This window comes from Mustelus asterias, chromosome 23 (genome assembly GCF_964213995.1).
Source record: "Mustelus asterias chromosome 23, sMusAst1.hap1.1, whole genome shotgun sequence".
NCBI classification, from domain to species: domain Eukaryota; kingdom Metazoa; phylum Chordata; class Chondrichthyes; order Carcharhiniformes; family Triakidae; genus Mustelus; species Mustelus asterias.
The window spans coordinates 63,931,800-63,945,809 of record NC_135823.1 but is presented as its reverse complement, the minus strand read 5'-3'; the positions used below and the strand labels follow the sequence as shown (position 1 = coordinate 63,945,809).

General features: G+C 46.9%; 1 protein-coding gene across 2 annotated transcripts in view; it reads left to right on the top strand.

The window, feature by feature from the left end:
• The first annotated feature begins 3,669 nt into the window (after nt 1-3,669).
• Nucleotides 3,670-14,010, top strand: part of socs1a (suppressor of cytokine signaling 1a) — a 39,460-nt gene continuing 29,119 nt past the window's right edge. Inside the window, exon 1 of one of the 2 annotated variants that reach the window (XM_078239848.1) lies at nt 3,670-3,793. The gene's annotated coding sequence lies outside the window, so the exon portion shown is untranslated. The remainder of the gene's footprint in view (nt 3,794-14,010) is intronic. The other variant, XM_078239846.1, reaches the window with a different exon arrangement.

Here is a 14,010-nt window from a genome sequence, read left to right as displayed (position 1 = left end):
GACTCCGCACAGACAGTGACCCAAGGCTGGAATCGAACCCGGGTCCCTGGCGCTGTGAGGCAGCAGTGCTAACCACTGTGCCACCGTGCCGCCCAATCTTCTGCTAAAATAACAAAGATAAGGATTTCAGACTAACATGTTGAACTTTCGTGTGATGTACATTTTAGCTTTGACTGTAACACTACATTCTGCGCCCTCTCCTTTCCTTCTCCCTCTATGAATGGTATGCTTTGTCTGTATAGCGTGCAAGAAACAATACTTTTCACTGTATCCCAATACATGTGACAATAATAAATCAAATCAAATCAAACATTTGTGTATCTAGAACAGTGAGACTGGGTCATCCTGACCGGTCAGTATAAACAACAGAGAGATTCCAGCTCCTTCAGTGTAACTAATATAAAATGTCCCACCCTCTTATCAGGTACACAATAACCTGAGAGTCCTGTCCGCAGTGCTCCTTCAATTGTTCCAGTCCGTTTATCATCTCTCCTCCTCTTCAGTTCATACAGCCATAAAGGCAAAATACTGCTGATGCTGGAAATCTGAAATCGAAACAGGAAGTGCTCAAAATACTCCAGGGGTCTGGCAGCATCTGTGGAGAGAGAAAACATGGCTCTATAGTTATATTTGGAGAAAAACTGCTCGCAAAACTTAAGGGACTAAAATTCGACTAATCCCCGTGATCTGATGGTCCTACAACCTGGAGTTCTAAAAGAGATAGCTGCAGAAGAGGTTCTTCGGCCCATCAAGTCTGCACCGACACATTAGAAACACCTGAACTCCCACCTGCCAGCACTTGGCCCAGCGCCCTGAATGTTATGACGTGCCAAGTGCTCATCCAGGCACTTTTTAAAGGATGTGAGGCATCCCGCCTCCACCACCCTCCCAGGCAGCGCATTCCAGACCGTCACCACCCTCTGGGTAAAAAAGTTTTTCTTCACATCCCCCCTAAACCTCCTGTCCCTCACCTTGAACCTATGTCCCTTCGTGACTGACCCTTCAACTAAGGGGAACAACTGCTCCCTATCCACTCTGTCCATGTCCCTCATAATCTTGTACACCTTGATCAGCTCATAGAATCACAAAGGTTTACAGCTTGGAAGCAGGCCTTCGGCCCAACTTGTCCATGCCGCCCAGTTTTCAACCATTAAGCTGGCCCCAATTGCCCGCATTTGGCCCATATCCCTCTATACCCATCTTACCCATGGAACTATCTCAATGCTTTTTAAAAGACAAAATTGTATCCACCTCTACTACTGCCTCTGGCAGCTTGTTCCAGACACTCATCACCCTCTGTGTGAAAAAATTGCCCCGCTGGACCTTTTTGTATCTCTCCCCTCTCACCTTAAACCTATACCCTTTTGTTTTAGACTCCCCTATCTTTGGGAAAAGATGTTGACTATCTAGCTGATCTATGCCCCTCATTATTTTATAGACCTCTATAAGATCACCCCTAAACCTTCTACGGCTCCAGGGAAAAAAAGTCTCAGTCTATTCAGCCTCTCCTTATAGTTCAAACCATCAAGTCCCGGAAGCATCCTCGTAAGAGGATCAGAAGGACCTTGGGGTCCGGGTCCATAGGACTCTTAAATCGGCCTCGCAGGTGGAGGATGCGGTCAAGAAGGCGTACGGCGTACTAGCCTTCATTGATCGAGGGATTGAGTTTAGGAGTCGGGAGATAATGCTGCAGCTTTATAGGACCCTGGTTAGACCCCACTTGGAGTACTGCGCGCAGTTCTGGTCACCTCATTACAGGAAAGATGTTGAAGCCATTGAAAGGGTGCAGAGGAGATTTACAAGGATGTTGCCTGGATTGGGGGGCATGCCTTATGAGGATAGGTTGAGGGAGCTTGGTCTCTTCTCCCTGGAGAGACGAAGGATGAGAGGTGACCTGATAGAGGTTTACAAGATGTTGAGAGGTCTGGATAGGGTAGACTCTCAGAGGCTATTTCCAAGGGCTGAAATGGTTGCTACGAGAGGACACAGGTTTAAGGTGCTGGGGGGTAGGTACAGAGGAGATGTCAGGGGTAAGTTTTTCACTCAGAGGGTGGTGGGTGAGTGGAATCGGCTGACGTCGGTGGTGGTGGAGGCAAACTCGTTGGGGTCTTTTAAGAGACTTCTGGATGAGTACATGGGATTTAATGGGATTGAGGGCTATAGATAGGCCTAGAGGTAGGGATATGATCAGCGCAACTTGTGGGCCGAAGGGCCTGTTTGTGCTGTGGCTTTCTATGTTCTATGTTCTAAATCTTTTCTGCCCTCTGAAGCCGCCCCTCAGTCTTCTCTGCTCCAATGAAAACAACCCAAGCCTACCCAACCTCTCTTCATAACTTAAATGTTCCATCCCAGGCAGCATCCTGGTGAATCTCCTCTGCGTCACCTCCCAAGCTTTCCATCACTACTCATAATCCATTCCTTTCTACATTTCCCCCCTAACGCTTCTCCCCTCCCTCAAAGTACAATGAGATGTGTTAAATGCAAATTGTAACTTTGGAATCCAGTTGTTATATGTTCTGTTATGAGGTGAGCAGTTGGGGGGTAGGGGGTTGGGGGGGAGGGGATGTTGGAGGGGAGAGACTACAAATAGTCATGTTTCTACACTTTCCTTCATGTCTTTGATTTGATTTGATTTAATTTATTATTGTCATATTTATTAGTATACAGTGGAAAGTATTGTTTCTTGCACGCTATTCAGACAAAGCATACCATTCATAGAGAAGGAAAGGAGAGAGTGCAGAATCTAGTGTTACAGTCATAGCTAGGGTGTAGAGAAAGATCAACTTAATGTGAGGTAGGTCCATTCTAAAGTCTGTCAGCAGCAGAGAAGAAGCTGTTCTTGAGTGGGTTGGTACGTGACCTCAGACTTTTGTATCTTTTTCCCAATGGAAGAAGGTGGAAGAGAGAATGTCACAGTCTTCTCCATTTTTTCCATACAAAAGGATGATAGAAATCTGAAACTGTCCTCCCCAGAGGGCTATGGATGCTGTAACAATTGGAGTTTACAAGACTGACATAGGTTCCTGTTGAAAGATTGTGGCGTAGAGGCGAGTTGCAATACAGATCAGTCACGTTGCAATCGAATGGCTGGAAGGCCATTCGATCGGCCACCTGCTATCCTCTTATTCTAATTCAGAATGAAATATCAAATGGTAATAAGGGGCATCACGGCGGCACGGTGGTTGGCGCTGCTGCCTCACAGCGCCGGGAACCCAGGTTCAATTCCAGCCTCGGGACACTGTCTGTGTGGAGTTTGCACGTTCTCCCCGTGTCTGCGTGGGTTTCCTCCGGGTGCTCCGGTTTCCTCTCACAGTCCGAAAGACGTGCTGGTTAGGTGGATTGGCCGTGCTAAATTCTCCCTCAGTGTTACCCGAACAGGTGCCGGAGTTTGGCGATTAGGGGATTTTCACTGTAACTTCATTGCAGTGTTAATGTAAGCCTACTAATAAATAAACTTTATTTACCCACCTCTTTAATCAATTGCCCTGGGAACAAGCTGCCAAGAGGCACCACCAATTCAACAGCTTCCCGTAGTGTGGTGGTTTCTCCAGTAGAGGCCAGCATTTCTCAGTTGCTGCGGGGGGGACTGTTTTCTACAGAAAGTACACTACTTGGAACTAGGTGTAATCTCCCAACTCAAAATGAATTAGAAACAGTCTAGGTCTGTCACAGCAGTTCACAGGAGCTCCCATAAAGTGGATCGATTCCAGATACCACAGCATTCCTTTTTAATCCGAGTGAATCATTCAGCCCAGTTGGTCTACCAAGAATTTGACTGAATAGAAACTATTATGTAAGTACTTTGAAAATAGTCAGATTTAAAGGCCAGTGTTACTTTCCACTTTTGCAGTAAGCTCAGTATATTTGATGCATCTTAGTTGCTGCTTCTTTGTGGTGTTCTTGACAGATAAAAGGGAAATGAATCCCATTCCGTCCCTGTAAAGTGTGTGTTTGGTTAGCTCAGCTCCCTGGCAGCTCTGAAAGGCTGTGAATTCAACCAGCCCAGTTCATAAACTGACCCTTCAGTGTAACACAGAGAGAGCGCTGCATCTTTGGAGTTCTTGGATGGGACCCTTTTTGCTCTGCCTGTCCAAGTGGGGTTGGGTCAAAGTTTAAGTTTATTTATTAATGTCACAAGTAGACTTACATTCACACTGCAATGAAATTACTGTGAAAATCCCCTAGTCGCCACACTCCAGCACCTGTTCGGGTGCAGGAATACAGGAGTTGGGACGTCTTGTTGAAGATGTACAAGACATTGGTGAGGCCACACTTGGAATACTGTGTGCAATTATAGAAAGGATATTATTAAACTAGAAAGAGTGCAGAAAAGATTTACTAGGATGCTACCGGGACTTGATGGATTGAGTTATAAGGAGAGTCTGGATAGACTGGGACTTTTTTCTCTGGAGCGTAGGAGGTTGAGGGGTGATCTTATCGAGGTCTATAAAATAATGAGGGGCATAGACAAGGTAGATAGTCAATATCTTTTCCCAAAGGTAGGGGAGTCTAAAACTAGAGGGCATAGGTTTAAGGTGAGAGGGGAGAGATACAAAAGTGTCCAGAGGGGCAATTTTTTCACACAGAGGGTGGTGAGTGTCTGGAACAAGCTGCCAGAGGTAGTAGTAGAGGCGGGTACAATTTTATCTTCTAAGAAGCATTTAGATAGTTACATGGGTATGATGGGTATAGGGGGATATGGGCCAAATGTGGGCAGTTGGGATTAGCTTAGGGGTTTTTAAAAAAAGAAAAGGGCGGCATGGACAAGTTGGGCCGAAGGGCCTGTTTCCATGCTGTAAACCGCTGACTCTATGACTCTACACTGAGGGAGAATTTAGCACGGCCAATGCACCTAACCAGCACGTCTTTGGAGTGGAGGAGGAAACTGGAGCACCCGGAGGAAACCCACGCTGATATGGGAAGAACGTGCAAACTCCACACAGACAGTGACGCGAGGCTGGAATTGAACCTGGGTCCCTGGCGCTGTGAGGCGGCAGTGCTAACCACTGTAGCTTCTGAGGCCTAAAGGAATAAAAGATGGGTATTTTGACTTCCATCCACATGCCTCCGGTCACAGAGGTGGCTTGACAGCAGGTGACTCTCCCTCATAGCCAATGAAACGACGTAATTCAGACTCTTTCCTAATAAGGCAACAGGCGCAGTCAGGATCAGAGATAGAAGTTGGAATCTCAGAGTCTTCGTTGGTACAGTTTCCATAGTTACTTCTATGGTGTAACTCTGCTGTGATACAGTTCAACATTACTTCCTCAGAACACAAGACCATCTTCACCTGTGCGGTCACTGAAGCCTGACCTTGAGAAATTTCTACATTACCTTCAGTGCTTTCGTTAAATAAATCTAACATCTTGTTCAATAAATTCTACCTGACGCAATAATACTGGTTGTTTGTACCTTGTTAGGTCAGGCACAACCAAAGACCCTTTTGTCATCAATTTAGAATTTGGAACTTGGTTATTTTGAGTAAAAGGGTTTTATATCTTTAACTCCAAAACTGTACATCGCTGATTCTCCCTTCCTCCCCCACCTCGAGTCTTTCATTTGTCTTTGAATCTTTTCTTGCCCTCTGTCTCTCTAGTCATAGAATCCCTACAGTGCAGAAGGAGGCCATTCAGCCCATTGAGTCTGCACCGACAACAATCCCACCCATGCACTATCCCCGCAACCCCGCATATTTACCTTGTTAATCCCCCTGGACACTAAGGAGCAATTTAGCGTGGCCAATCCATCCAACCCGCACATCTTTGGAGTGTGGGAGGAAACCGGAGCACCCGGAGGAAACCCACGCAGACACGGGGAGAATGTGCAAACTCCACACTGACAGTGGCCCTAGACCGGAATTGAACCCGGATCCCTGGCGCTGTGAGGCAGCAGTGTTAACCACTGTGCCACCGTGCCGCCCCATTGGTACGTTCTCACATTGCTCCCCCCACACTTTCAGTAAAACGTTTAAATACACCTATTTGACCTTGCCATGATTCAGTTAGAGTTGCTGTGGCGATGCTTGTGGGCAGAGATCTAAAGTTTATTTTAGGTAAATTGTACCTGAATCCATATATGCTCTTTTACTTGGGATAAAGTTCTGTGGGGTTACGGGGGCAGGGCTGAGAAGAGGGCCTGGGTAAAATGCTCTTTTGCAGAATCATAGAATCCTACAGTACAGAAGGAGGCCATTCGGCCCATCGAGCCTGCATCGACTGGTGCAGACTCGGTGCCGGCTCGATGGGCCGATGACCTCTTTCTGTACAGTAGGGATTCTATGATTCCATCGTTTCCCTGCCAGTTATGCTCAGGATTTTGTAGAGCAACTAAGTCCCTCAGTTGATAGGTGTTTAATATACACGTTAACCTTTATCAGACTCATTCCATAATGAAATCTCATTGCAATCTACAGTTAGAGATGGATGGCACGGTGGCACAGTGGTTAGCACTGCTGCCTCACAGTACCAGAGACCCGGGTTCAATTCTGGCCTTGGGTGACTGTCTGTGTGGAGTTTGCACATTCTCCCTGTGTCTGCGTGGGTTTCCTCCGGGTGCTCCAGTTTCCTCCTGCAATCAAAAGATGTGTGGGTAGGTGAATTGGCCATATCAAATTGCCCCTTACTGTCCAAAGATGTGTAGGTTAGGTGGATTGGCCATGCTAAATTGCCCCTTCGTGTCCAAAGATGTGCAGGTTAGGTGGATTGGCCATGCTAAATTGCCCCTTACTGTCCAAAGATGTGCAGGTTAGGTGGATTGGCCATGCTAAATTGCCCCTTACTGTCCAAAGATGTGCAGGTTAGGTGGATTGGCCATGCTAAATTGCCCCTTACTGTCCAAAGATGTGCAGGTTAGGTGGATTGGCCATGCTAAATTGCCCCTTACTGTCCAAAGATGTGCGGGTTAGGTGGATTGGTCATGCTAAATTGCCCCTTAGTGTCCAAAGATGTGCAGGTTAGGTGGAATGGTCATGCTAAATTGCCCCTTACTGTCCAAAGATGTGCAGGTTAGGTGGATTGGCCATGCTAAATTGCCCCTTAGTGTCCAAAGATGTGCAGGTTAGGTGGATTGGCCATGCTAAATTGTCCCTTACTGTCCAAAGATGTGTAGGTTAGGTGGATTGGCCATGCTAAATTGCCCCTTACTGTCCAAAGATGTGCAGGTTAGGTGGATTGGCCATGCTAAATTGCCCCTTAGTGTCCAAAGATGTGTAGGTTAGGTGGAATGGCCATGCTAAATTGTCCCTTAGTGTCCAAAGATGAGCAGGTTAAATGGATTGGCCATGCTAAATTGCCCCTTTGTGTCTAAACATGTATAGGTTAGGTGCAATGGCCATGCTAAATTGTCCCTTAGTGTCCAAAGATGAGCAGGTTAAATGGATTGGCCATGCTAAATTGCCCCTTTGTGTCTAAACATGTATAGGTTAGGTGCAATGGCCATGCTAAATTGCCCCTTAGTGCCCAAGATGTGTAGGTTAGGTGGAATGGCCATGCTAAATTGTCCCTTAGTGTCCAAAGATGAGCAGGTTAAATGGATTGGCCATGCTAAATTGCCCCTTTGTGTCTAAACATGTATAGGTTAGGTGCAATGGCCATGCTAAATTGTCCCTTAGTGTCCAAAGATGTGCAGGTTAAATGGATTGGCCATGCTAAATTGCCCCTTACTGTCCAAAGGTGTGCAGGTTAGGTGGATTGGCCATGCTAAATTGCCCCTTACTGTCCAAAGATGTGCAGGTTAGGTGGATTGGCCATGCTAAATTGCCCCTTACTGTCCAAAGATGTGCAGGTTAGGTGGATTGGCCATGCTAAATTGCCCCTTACTGTCCAAAGATGTGCGGGTTAGGTGGATTGGCCATGCTAAATTGCCCCTTAGTGTCCAAGATGTGTAGGTTAGGTGGATTGGCCATGCTAAATTGCCCCTTAGTGTCCAAGATGTGTAGGGTAGGTTGATTGGCCATGACGAATGCGCAGATTAGGGCAGCCTGGGTTGAGATGCTCTTTCAGAGAGTTAGTGCAGGCTCGATGGGCCGAGTGGCCTCTTCTGCACTGTAGGGATTCTGTGGCTGGGGGAACAGATCAGAAGCAGGAGTTGATCTGATTCTGGAGAGTAATGGATCCAACAGTGCTGTACACAATGGGTATTTTTTCACACACACAGATGGTCTTATTAAGAATTTGCATAAATATCCAGCACAAAATAAATAAGAAACATATCCAGCTCTCTCAGGCCAGTTCTTCCAAGGCCCTGGGTCATGTAAGTGGTAGCATTCAAACCTCTGGACCAGAGGATTGTGGGAGTTGACGCCCCACACCAGAGCTTGAGATGCTGCCTCAATGGAGTACCGAGGGAGTCCCACATTGTTGGCGACGCTGCCTTCTGGATGAATTGTTAAACTGAAGATCCAGCTTAGGAATAATCGGCCAAGGCTCTTGCTCCAAGTCGCTATCCAGTAACCGCTTCTGGAAGCGGAGGCATCAAAAGCAGCACTGGATCAGACTTTGGTGTGACATGTCCCAATCAAATAGCCCAACATCCCTTGACCTGAAGGTCCAAACATGAACGATGGCCCGTGTGAAAAGCAAAATACTGCAGATGCTGGAAATCTGAAATAAAAACGGATGCTGAAAAGTGCCAAAGGGTCTGGCAACATCTGAGGAGAGAGAAATAGAGTTAAAGGTTTGAGTCCAATATAACTCTTCTTCAGAACACGAATCTCTTGAAATATTCCAACATTTTCTGTTTAATTATGAGTAATGGCCACATGGATACAGAAGGTCAATCATAATGAGTCATCGGGGAATGGTACTTCAGGAGAATAGGGCAAGGCAGGAAGTTGGTAAAACTGTTTAGTGATAATATCTCTGAGGATGGTGACACAATGAGTAGAGAATCATAGAATCCCTATAGTGCAGAAGGAGCCTGCACTGACAACAATCCCACCCAGGCCCTATCCCTATAACCCCACGTATTCACCCTGCCAATTCCCCTGACACTAAGCGGCAATCTACCATGGCCAAACCACCTAACTCGGCACGGTGGCACAGTGGTTAGCACAGCTGCCTCACAGCGCCAGGGACCCAGAACCAGAAGAGAAAATGCTGGAAAATCTCAGCAGGTCTGGCAGCATCTGTAAGGAGAGAAATTTTTTTTTATACTTTTCCAATTCAATCAAATCAAATCCAATTCAGAGTCTCAACAAGTTGAGACATTTCCGATCCAGGCTGACAAGACAGGGCGGGCGACTAAACCACCCTGTCCTGGGCCTGATCTACATGAGTCAAGCTGATTGGAGAAGGGGGAGGATCCTCCTCCAAGACTTGAGCTCATTTGCATCTTAGCCAGAAGGCCGAGATGCCGCTTTTAAAAATAGCTTCATATGAAACATATGAAGCCCCAGCGCAACCCCATGACCTCAACCAAGTGCAGATCCGATACTACACTTGATCTTAGCCAAAAGGCTGTAAGGAGAGAAAAGAGCTAACGTTTAGAGTCCAGATGACCCTTTGTCAAAGCTAAAAGGTGTAAAAAGTGGGAGATATTTATACTGTAGGGTGTGGGAATGAAAGATGAGTCATAGCCACAGAAACAAGGTGAAAGGCTGCTAATGGCAGTCCATAGAGAGAATAAAGAGTGTGAATGGCCAAACGGCAGAGAAACTAAAATGAAGATGTGGGGAGAAAATGGATGGGACAGAGGTAAAATTTGAAAAGGGGAAGCAAAGGGGGAGAAAAGGTAAGGGAAGGGGATAAAATAGGGGGAAAAGTTGGGGGGGGGGATAAAAATGAACAAAAACAATAAAGAAATAAAAGGTAGAGAACAGTAAAAAATTAAATAAAATAGAATGAAAACAAAGAGGCCGAGGTGGGGTAGAACAAATCATCTGAAGTTGTTGAATTCGATGTTGAGACCAGAAGGCTGTAAAGTGCCTAGCCGGAAGATGAGATGCTGTTCCTCCAGTTTGCTTTGAGCTTCACTGGAACATTGCAGCAGGCCAAGGACAGACATGTGGACATGGGAGCAGGATCGTGTGTTAAAATAGCAAGCAATGGAGAGGTCAGGATCCTGATTGCACACAGACCGAAGGTGCTCAGCAAAGCGATCACCCAGTCTATGTTTGGTCTCTCCGATGTAGAGGAGACCACATTGGGAGCAGCGAATGCAGTAGACCAAATTGAAAGAGGTGCAAGTGAAACGCTGCTTAACCTGGAATGAGTGTTTTGGACCTTGGATGGTGAGCATAGAAGAGGTAAAGGGACAGGTGTTACACCTTCTGCGATTGCATGGGAAGGTGCCATGGGTAACCGGAGAGGTGTTGGGTATAGTGGAGGAGTGGATTAGGTTATCCTGGAGGGAATGGTCTCTGCGGAATGCTGACAGAGGGAGTGAAGGGAAGATGTGTTTGATGGTGGCATCACGCTGGAGTTGGAGAAAATGGCGGAGGATTATGCTTTGCATGAGGAGGCTGGTGGGGTGAAATGTGCGAACAAGGGGGACTCTATCCTTGTTCTGGGAGGGAGGGGAGGGGGTGAGTGTCATGGCGCGGGAGATGGGCCGCACGCTGTTGAGGGCCCTGCCGACAACTGTAGATGGGAATCCACGGTTGAGGAAAAAGGAGCACGTATTAGAAGCACCACTTTGGAAAGTGGCATCATCGGAACAAATGCGACAAAGGAGCTGAGAGAAAGGAATGGAGTCCTTACAGGTTGTGCGAAGAGCTGTAGTCCAGATGGCTGTGGGCTTGTAATGGATATTGGTAGATAGATAGTCTATTGCCGGAAATGGATTCAGAAAGGTCAAGGAAGGGAAGGGAAGTGTCTGAGATGGACCAGGTGAAGGCGATGGAGGGGTGGAAACTGGAAGAGAAGTTGGTGAATTTTTCGAGGGCCAGACGAGAGCATGAAGCGGCACCAAAATAGTCATCAATGTACTGGTAAAGGAGTTGTGGGAGGGGACCCGGGTAGGCCTGGAACAAGGAATATTCCACATACCCCATAAAAAGACAAGCGTATCTAGGACCCATGCAGGTACCCATTGCCCCACCTTTGATTTGGAGAAAGTGGGATGAGTTAAAGGAGAAGTTGTTGAGAGATAGAACGAGTTCAGCCAGGCGGAGGAGAGCGGTGGTGGATGGAAATTTTTTCAGGCCTCTTTTCAAGAAAGAAGCGAAGAGCTCTCAGGCCGTCGTGGTGTGGGATGGAGGTGTAGAGAGATTGCACATCCCTGGTGAACAGGAGGCAGTTGGTGCCTGCAAACTGGAAGCTGTGGAATCTGGGACCTGGGTTCAATTCCGGCCTCGGGTCACTGTCTGTGTGGAGTTTGCACATTCTCCCCGTGTCTGCGTGGGTTTCCTCCGGGTGCTCCGGCTTCCTCCCACAGTCTGAAAGATGTGCGGGTTAGGTTGATTGGCTATGCTTACATTAACCCTAGTGTCAGGGGGATTAGCAAGGGGATAGCAGGGTACATATGATGGGTTACGGGGATTGTTGTTGGTGCAGGCTTGATGGGCCGAATGGCCTCCTTCCCCAATGGGATTCCATGATTCTATGAGGCAGCAGTGCTGACCACTGTGCCACCATGCCGGATTACTGGATGAGCAACCTGGAGCCTGGACCAATACTCCAGAAACATCAGTTCAAATTCCATGACAGCAGTCCATGGAATTTAAATTCAATTAATTAAGATAAATCTGGAATAAAAAGCTCCTCTCAGCAATGATAAACATGCAACAGCCTGGTTCACTAATGTCGTTTGGGAATACTTGGGAATGTTTTTCTGCCCCACTGCAACGTGGTTGACTCTTAACTTTGATTTGATTTGACTGATCTGATTTTATTGTCACATGTATTAGTATACAGTGAAACGTATTGGTTCTCGCGCGCTCTGTACAGACAAAGCATACCGTTCATCGGGAAGGAAAGGAGAGAGTGCAGAATGTGGTGTGACAGTCATAGCTCGGGTGTAGAGAAAGATCAACTTAGTGCAATTTCAGTTGGGGTGTCTCCAAGGTCCTAAGGATCACCAAATCTGTAAGCAATTGAATGAGAGCATTGTTAGAGAGTTTAAAAGAGTTAGAATGAAGTTTTAGAAGCATAGAACGAGAGTAAAAGATAGAATTAAAAGGTATGCTGGGCACAGCTCGCAAGAAGTCGCCTCGCTCCAGCGCCATCTTGGAAATGTCCTCTGACATGGCAGAGTGAACCACGCGGTGTATGAAAACCACTGTTGAAAATTCAAATGAGAATAAAATTGGCTGGACCCCCGTCCCACTGAGCATCAATCCAGACACCGGATAAGACCCTGCAAAGTCCTCTTCACCAACATCTGGGGACTTGTGCCAAAATTGGGAGAGTTGTCCCACAGATTGGCCAATCAACAGCCTGGCATAGCCATTATCTCCGAATCATACATTACAGCCAAACATCTCAATCGCTATCTCTGGCTATGTCCTGTCCTATCGGCACGGCAGCAGTGGGAAGCACAACCATTTTACAGTCAGGGGGGAGGGACCCTGGGAATCCCCAACATTGACTGTTAAACTCATGAAGCCACATGCCCAGTTACTGTGCCCATCATGCAACTCTCCATCATCAACAAAGTGATGGAGTCATAAATTGGCCATTCTCCACGGGAATCGGAGCGGGCGAGGGGCAGACCATGGAAAGGTCCGTCGATTTTGGGCGGGATTTTACAGTTTTGGGACGGACGAGGCTGTAAACTCCCGCCCATAGAGTCGTACAGCGCAGAGAAGGCCCTTCAGCCCATCGAGTCTGCACCAACAATATCTACCACTAAAGGCGCGATAATCCCATTTTCCTGCACTTGTCCCATATCCTTGAATGTTATGATGTTTCAAGTGCTCATCCAAATATTTTTTAAAGGTTGTAAGGTTTCCGGCCTCCACTACCTTCCCAGGCAGCGCATCCCAGATTCCCACCACCCTCCGAGTGAAAGTTTTAAAAATCAAATCCCCTCTGAATCTCCTGCCCCTCACCCTAAAACTATGTCCCCTCATGATTGATCCCTCAACCAAGGGGAACAGCTATTCCCTGCTCACTCTGTCCATACCCCTCATAATCTTATACCCATCAATCATGTCCCCCCTCAGCCTTCTCTGCTCTAAAGAAAACAATCGAAGCCTATCCAGCCTCTCCTTATAGCTCAGGTGCTCCATCCCAGGCAAAATCCTAGTGAATCTCTTCCGTACCCCCTCCAACGTGACCACATCCTTCCTATAGTGAGGTGACCAGAACTGCACAGAATACTCCAATTGTGGCCCAACCAATGGTCTGTACAACTCCAACATTACCTCCTTGCTCTTATACTCCACACCATGACAAATGAAAGCAAGTGTCCCATAGGCCTTCTTAACAACCCTATTCACTTGCTGTGCCAACTTCAAGGATCTGTGAATAATGACCCCAAGATCCCTCTGTTCCTCTGAGCTACCCAGTGTCCTGCCATTCATTAAATACTCCCTCATCTTGATATTTATTTTGGTGATCAGCCATGATCAAAATGAATGGGGGAGCAGGCTCGAAGGGCCGAATGGCCTCCTCCTGCTTCTAGTTTCTATGTTTCTATGTCTTGTTTCTTCTTGAATTGTGTCATTGACAGAGCTATCATGTAACACTTACTCAACAATAATCTGCTTACTGATGCTCAGTTTGGATTCTGCCAGGAGCACTGGGCTCCACGTCTCCTCACACCCTTTGTCCAAAAATGTAGAAAAGAGCTGAATTCCACAGGTGGTAACTGCCCCGGACGTCATGGCAACATTTGGCCAAGTGTGGCATCAAAGAGCCCGAGTAAGATTAAACTCAATGGGAACCGGAGGGAAAAGACTTCCCAGGCTGAAGTCATATCTGACACAAGGGAAAGTAGTTGCTGTCTTAGGAAGCCCACCATCTCAGCCCAGAGAGAGATGGGAGTGCCAATATGCCAAATGGAGAAAGAATGCATGACATCAACAGAACAGGGCAAGGCAGGAAATTAGCAAGAGGTGGATGACAAAGA